This window comes from Leuciscus leuciscus (assembly GCF_965113295.1).
Source record: "Leuciscus leuciscus genome assembly, chromosome: 15".
NCBI lineage: Eukaryota > Metazoa > Chordata > Actinopteri > Cypriniformes > Leuciscidae > Leuciscus > Leuciscus leuciscus.
Genome location: NC_138739.1, coordinates 17,033,735 through 17,040,886, shown reverse-complemented (window position 1 = coordinate 17,040,886; position 7,152 = coordinate 17,033,735).

Below are 7,152 nucleotides of genomic sequence, written 5' to 3'. Positions count from 1 at the left end.
GCTGCTCTCAGCGAGCGCAAATTGCGCTGAGCCCAGACCAGGAGGCGTTCCATCAGCCTGTAAAGGTTTCGGGACCTGATACCTCCCTGGCGATTTATATAGGCCACCACTGACATGTTGTCCGAACGGACCAAGACGTGGTGTCCTGCTATCTGGGGACAAAAGCGCCTCAGCGCGTTGTCGTCTGCTATCATTTCCAAGCAGTTTATGTGTAGAAGCTTTTCCCGTTCTGACCACTGGCCAAAGAGCGGTCTGCCCTCGAGCAGCGCTCCCCATCCCGAGGTGGAGGCGTCCGTGGACACCACCTTCACACTCGAGGAAGTCCCCAGGCTTACACCTGACTGGTACCAGTCGATCGCTTTCCAAGGTTTCAGGGCTGAGATGCATTCCTGATTGGAAAGACCGGAGGTCCACGCTCGGCGCGGCACTCGCGCTTTTAACCAGAACTGCAGTGGGCGCATGCGAAGCAGACCCAGCTGGAGTACTGATGATGCTGAGGCCATGAGACCCAGCATCCTTTGAAACTTTCTGAGCGGGACTATAGCGCCGCAGCGGAAGATTTCCGTCATGCGCTGAATGTCCAGTGTGCGCTGTGGCGATAGCTGAGCTGTCATAGACAGCGAGTCCAGTTCTGTGCCCAGAAAAGATATTCTCTGACTGGGAGACAGTGAACTTTTCGCCCAATTGACTTTGAGACCCAAGTTCTCGAGATGTTCGAGTAACATGGTCCTGTGTTCTATGAGCTCTGAGCGAGTCTGAGCTAGAACCAGCCAATCGTCCAAATAGTTCAAAACTCGCATTCCCCGAAGTTTCAGGGGAGCGAGGGCCGCGTCCATGCACATCGTGAATGTACGAGGTGCTAGGGACAGGCCAAACGGTAGGACTGTGTATTGATATGCCTGGCCCTCGAAGGCGAATCTCAAAAATCGCCTGTGACGTGACGCTATTTGTATTTGAAAATATGCGTCCTTCAGATCTATTGACAGTCCCCTTGGCGAATTTGCGAGAGGATTTTCCTGGTCGTGAGCATTTTGAACCGGTGCATTGCAAGCGCTTTGTTCAGCTGTCTTAGATCTAGAATGGGTCTGAGACCCCCGTCTTTCTTTGGTACCAGAAAATATCTGCTGTACAAACCTCCTTCGCTCTGAGCTTGAGATAAAGGCTCTATGGCCCCTTTGCTCAACAGTTTCGCAATCTCGGCTCGAAGTAGATGTGCTACTTCCTTTTCCCCCGTGGTTTCGATTCGCGCCGCGCGACTGCGGGGGCGTCGAGCGAACTGTAGCGAGTAGCCTCTTTCTATAATGTTCAGCATCCATTCTGATACCCCGGGGAGCTTTGCCCATGCATTCGCACGAATAGCTAGGGGTTGAATGAGATCTGGGCTCTGGCCGCGATATAGTGGCGGCCGTAGAGCTTCAGTATGCTGTAACATAGACGCCGCATCTGCAGCGTTTGAGGCGGGGGGCGCGCTGATCACAGCGGGCAGCCTGTCCGCGCTCAACTCTCCTTGGGCGGATAGCTGAGGGAGAACGAGCGGGGGGGACCCCGTGGGGCTTGTCATGTCTGTGAGTGAATGTGGGCGTATAATCAGGGGCACATTTACTGCACTGAAAACACCGTCGGCCTGAGCTGACTGTATGTGTGTTGGTTTCGTTTTTACAGAAACCGAAAGACATGCAGTGTGTAGTGTTTGTGGGCACTGGGTCGTGGGCACGTTCACTACATTTAATGCACAACCGACATGAGTCGATTTTATGTGCGTGAGCCCTGTGGGGCGGGCTGTGTCTGTGTGTAGGAATGGGCACTGGGCAGCGGGCATTTTTACTACACTCATAACACCATCGGCCGTGGCCGGAATACCAGGAAAACACTCTTTGAGAGATTCATCTGGGTCGCCGTAAAAACGGCGTTTGTGTGCAGGCAAGTGGGCCGTGGTACCGGCTTGTTTACTGCATAATACACTGGAACAGTCACATTTTCTGGAACTGAACGAGCGAGAAGTTTTGGTGGAAGTCTGGCCGCAGCGAGACTTGAACACCGTCGTTTTCCTAGGCGGGCTAGGAAGACTTTGAGGCCTCGAGCTTTATTTCAACCTTCTGCCAGGGCCCACGTGGGGGGCGGCAGCCGGCAGAGCGAGAGCGCGGTCTCGAGTCTCGGGCCTGTCGACGCTGTGAAGCGGCGGCGGTGGGCGGAGGCTGCGAGCTTCGAGCAGACGGCTGTTTAGAGCGGCCTGTTGCAGAGCTAGCGCGCTTCGGCAGGAAATGCTTCATGGCTTGTGACGTTTTCTGCACCTCAGCGAATCTGTCCGCGAAATCTTTGACGGAAGATCCAAAGAGACCGGCACGAGAAATGGGGGCGTCGAGGAACGCAGCGCGCTCCAGTCCAGCATCTCAGAGAGCGTCAACCATAAGTGTCTCTCAGCAACGGTGAGAGAGGCCATGTTCCACCCTATGGCTTGTGCAGCGGATTTAGTGGTGCGGAGTGCAAGATCCGTAGCGCTTCTTAAATCCGGCACGCTGATAGCTTCCGACCCGTCCTCATCCAGCTTTCGGAGAAGGTTGGCTTGGAAGATCTGCAATGTAGCCATTGTGTGCAACGCAGATGCAGCCTGTCCAGCGGCGGAGTAAGCGCGGCTGTGCATGGCTGAAGCAGTGCGGCAGGCTTTAGACGGAAGCGCTGTCTTTGCACGCCGTCCAGCAGAGGGCGGGCAAAGATGGGCAGCTACCACTTCTTCCACCAGAGGAAGAGAATGGTATCCTCTGTTTTTAGCATCGTCCACCACGGAGAATGCTGCTGAGGCAGAGGTATGCACCCTGGCTGAGAAGGGGGCACACCAGGATTTCGCGAGTTCTTCATGAAGCTCAGGAAGAAACGGCGCGGGTCTAGAAGGTGGCGAAACGCGGTCTCCTAGCAGGAAACAACCATCCAGCCGGTTGTGCGCAGGCTCCGCGGGCGTCGACCACTCGAGGCCGAGGTTCTGCACGGCCTGTGTGAGCAGTCGCGTTAGCTCCGCTTCAATGCTCGCTCTTTTCCCGGAAGACTCGTGAGCAGAGGGGGCGAGATCCACAGAGCTCGACCAATCCTCACTTTCTGACGCCAGGATAGAGCAGCTGTCCTCCTCTAGTTGTCCGGGAGTGATAGACTCAGGTGAAGGGGGCGGTGAAGCTGGCGGGCGAACCGGCGAGCTTGTAACGGTTGGAGGAGGCTCCGGGACCCGCTGAGCACGTCGCTTTTTACGGCGCGGTACTGCAGCGGGCGGGAGTGCAGTCTCGTGGAAGAATGCCAGGCGAGTCCTCAGAGTCGCCATAGGCAGTAGCTCGCAGTGAGGGCATCCCAGGCAGGAAACGCAGATGACATGGCGGTGTCCGTCGCTGAGTGGGGCTCGGCACGAGCCACAGAAGGTGCGAGACATCTTAAAAAAGACGCTCGAGCTCTTTTAGAGAGAGAGAGTGTGTGTCGCGGCGGCGAACACACACTAGTATTGTAAAGGATATAGTGCGCCGGATAGCGCAGCAGGAACGGCAGCAGAAGGCGGCTCGGCCAGCGGCTTCGATGCAAGACTCGTCCCGCTGAAAAGGCTTTTTCGATGGCGCGGCTTCTTCTCTCTGGATCCAGCGATGCGTGAGCTCCGCTGAAGAGATACAAATCAGCTATACCAGCCTCTCGAGCTACATTTATAGCCCAAGGCCACGCCCGTTTCGGCGGGACGTGACGCAGTGGGCGCGAAGCGCCCTCATTGGAGCTGACGTCACGACGGGGCCTTTCGATAGGCTGCTGCAGTTGCCGCAGAGCAGCTAATAGGCGCGCGAGCTGTTTTGCCTATGTCTGCATGCTGCCGCAACGCGTTTTACATTATTCCAAAATTAAGGATAATTTTTGGCTTCAGTATCTCGCGGAAAAGAGATTTCCCCATAGCGTAAGATATTACGCAGTATGAGAGAACCTCTCGTAAGAGAACAGAGCATTGCTATGGACGCAGAACGGACTATTTTCTTTAGCGGAAGCAATACAATCGTTTTTAAATCAATAAACTCCTTTTTAAATCAATAATTTGTGTCAAATTATTTATTTATTTATTTTGTAGGTAGCCATGTAATAAGTGGGATAATGTATCGCGAGGCGGTTGTTATAGCAAATAACAACCCCTTCAGGCTGATTCAAGACCCCTGTCGGGGTTGTTATTCGCTATAACAACCGCCTCGCGCTACATTATCCCTTACGTAGTAGCCATTCTGCCACAAGGAGGAGCTAAAGCAGTGTCATGTGCATTAGGAGAGTCATGTTGCTGTACATCACCCTGAAACTAATATATATATATATATATTAGTCACTGGTAAAATATAATATACTGAAATATTTGCAATAGTATATGTTGCTTGCAAATATGTAATTTTATCAGACTACACATTTACGTTTGAATGGCCATCAAAGAAGGAAGAAGCTTTGAGTGTAGTTACAACATCTACCAGCAGGGGCGAACAGGCCACACAGTACTAACCAGAAGAGAAAACAATACACACCATGAGCTATGAACATACATATATTGTGAAAATCATCAAATTGTTAAAAAGTATTATGAATGTAGCCTACTTGTATTTTAAAAGCAGGAGACCATTTCATGAATCAATGATAAACATTAAAGACATTTAATCGGAGTTCAATGAGGAAATTGAGCTGCTGTAGGCTATAATAAAGTCTGTTGATATTTCCTGATCAAACACACTGAAGATCACTGAATAATATACAGATCGTTTTCACTGCAGCTTCTAGTGATGATGATCAGATTGAATCTGAATCAAAAATATGATGATGGGACTGGGACCACATTTTTAACAGATTATTGACATTTTAAATATTTAAAATATTTAATATATTTAATATACACTTTCAGCCACTAGTTGGCGCTCCAGCAGGGTCTTTGGAAGAGACGTACTGTCTGTACACCATTAAACTGAGTTAAAATTAATGAATCTGAAGTTTAAAAATGATTCATACATGTATATTGATCATAAACCACTGATAAGAATCAGTTTAATATTCCATGATGATCAGCTCTCTCTGTGTGATATATATATATAATTTCAATGGGTCTAGTCTTTGCATCTGTTTGTTTAAAGTTTTAATCAAGTCTCCTCTTGGAGTAGAATTGGCTAGGTGGCGTTGTCTCTCTCTCTCTCTCTCTCTCTCTCTCTCTCTCTCTCTCCCTACCTTACCTTTACCAGACCACTTTTTATACATATTTTCCATATTCATTTAAAATGACTCACTGGAACACAGACCCATCTCAAAGCACAATTACAGTAATGTACTAATAATAAAGATGACACTGTTGTGGCGCCATCTTGTGGCTGTCAGAATCTCATTGAACAACAAACACTCACTGACCCCAATGTAACTGATGGAGCTGAACACGACTGCTGGAGTGTGGAGGATCAGATGAGGCCCATCCTGGTCATAACTGGTTTAGCAGACTGGGTTTAGAGAGGTTTTGAACAATTTCTTTCTTTTTCTTTTTTCTTTTTTTTTTTCAACCAGCTGAACACCAGCTTAACCAGACTGGAAACAAACCAAGACCTGCCAACCATTTTAGGCTGGGTTTAGCTTTTTTTTTTTTTTTACATCAAGATACTGATAAAGTAATTTTACTCACATATCACTTGAAGAAATCCATCCTGTCCTTTTAAATATCTGTGTTATAAGAGTGCATTAAAATGATTGCTGTAGGGATATGTGCAACTTAATCATCTTGAATTATTTTTTATTTGTAGCTGCTGTTCTAATAGCAGCTTGAAATATAATACAGGCCTATTGAAATATTACAGTATTATATGCTTTGTGTTCCTATAAGTGTAGTTACAACCTCTACCAGCAGGGGCGAACAGGCCGTTCAGTACTAACCAGAAGAGAAAACAATACACACGTGAGCCACTATTGTGTGTTGTATACACTATTAAAATTCTCATTTAAAAAAAAAAAGTGTTATGAATGTCTTTGTATTTTAAAAGCACATTGTAATTATGAGGAGACCATTTAATGTATCCATCTCTAGAAACAAAGAAGATTGTAATCACCTTCACTATGATACATATTAAAGACATTTAATCAGAGTTCAGTGAGGAAAATAAAGTCTGTTGATATTTCCTGATCAAATATGCAGAATGAATAAAATACAGACAGTTTTCACAGGAGCTTCTAGTGATGATGATCAGATTGAATCTCAATCAATATCAGAAACAGGATTAGGCCTTGATCACATAACATAGGAACACATTGAACTAAATATACTTCCAAAAAAAACTGAAGTTTCTACATTTCAGTTTTAAGGCCTTTAACACTGTAAATAGCATGTTGTTTTCCATGTTCAGCCACTAGTTGGCGCTCCAGCAGGGTCTTTAGGAGAGATGTAGTGTCTGTACACCATTAAACTGAGTTCAAATGACTGAATCTGAAGTTCAAAAAATGATTCTATTTCATGTATATTGGTCATAAACTGCTGATAAATATGAAAAGTCCCATGATGATCAGCTCTTTGTGTGATGTTTGACCTTTTGATCATTAGTCTAAATCATTCACAGTGACATCCAGGATCACAGTAAACACAGCTTCTACATTCTTTAAAAATGTTATTTATCAACATAATATGACTATGATATATTAATCAGATCTGAATGTCATTGTTCAGTATTAAAAACACAGTTTCCACTGCACTGGTCAGTTTCTGCTCTAGTTTTCACACTTCATCTCTCACACACACATTCACATGCAGAAAAGCAGAAGTATCTGCAGCTCTTTGACACTTTTAGCTCCTGACAGTTTCAGATTCACGTGTCGCTGTTTATTAATGTTTGTTTTATCAGAAGCGCATTAAACCGCAGCGTTTACGGTTAAAGCGTCTCTACACTTATAGTTCTTATCTCTCATCTGCTCTCAATTGATCACAAGCTTTTATATTTGCACAGAAACGCATGTTGTACCCAAAGACACAACTGAATCTGACTTTAACAGCTGATAAAAGGCTGTGGAGACACTTGATCAGGGTTCAAAAAACATGAATGCAGAAATGTGTTAAAATAGTCATGATGAGAGATAAAGATCAAGCTAAGAGCAGAGTGGAAAATAAACTGAAGGGACTAAAGCTCACACATTTATTTT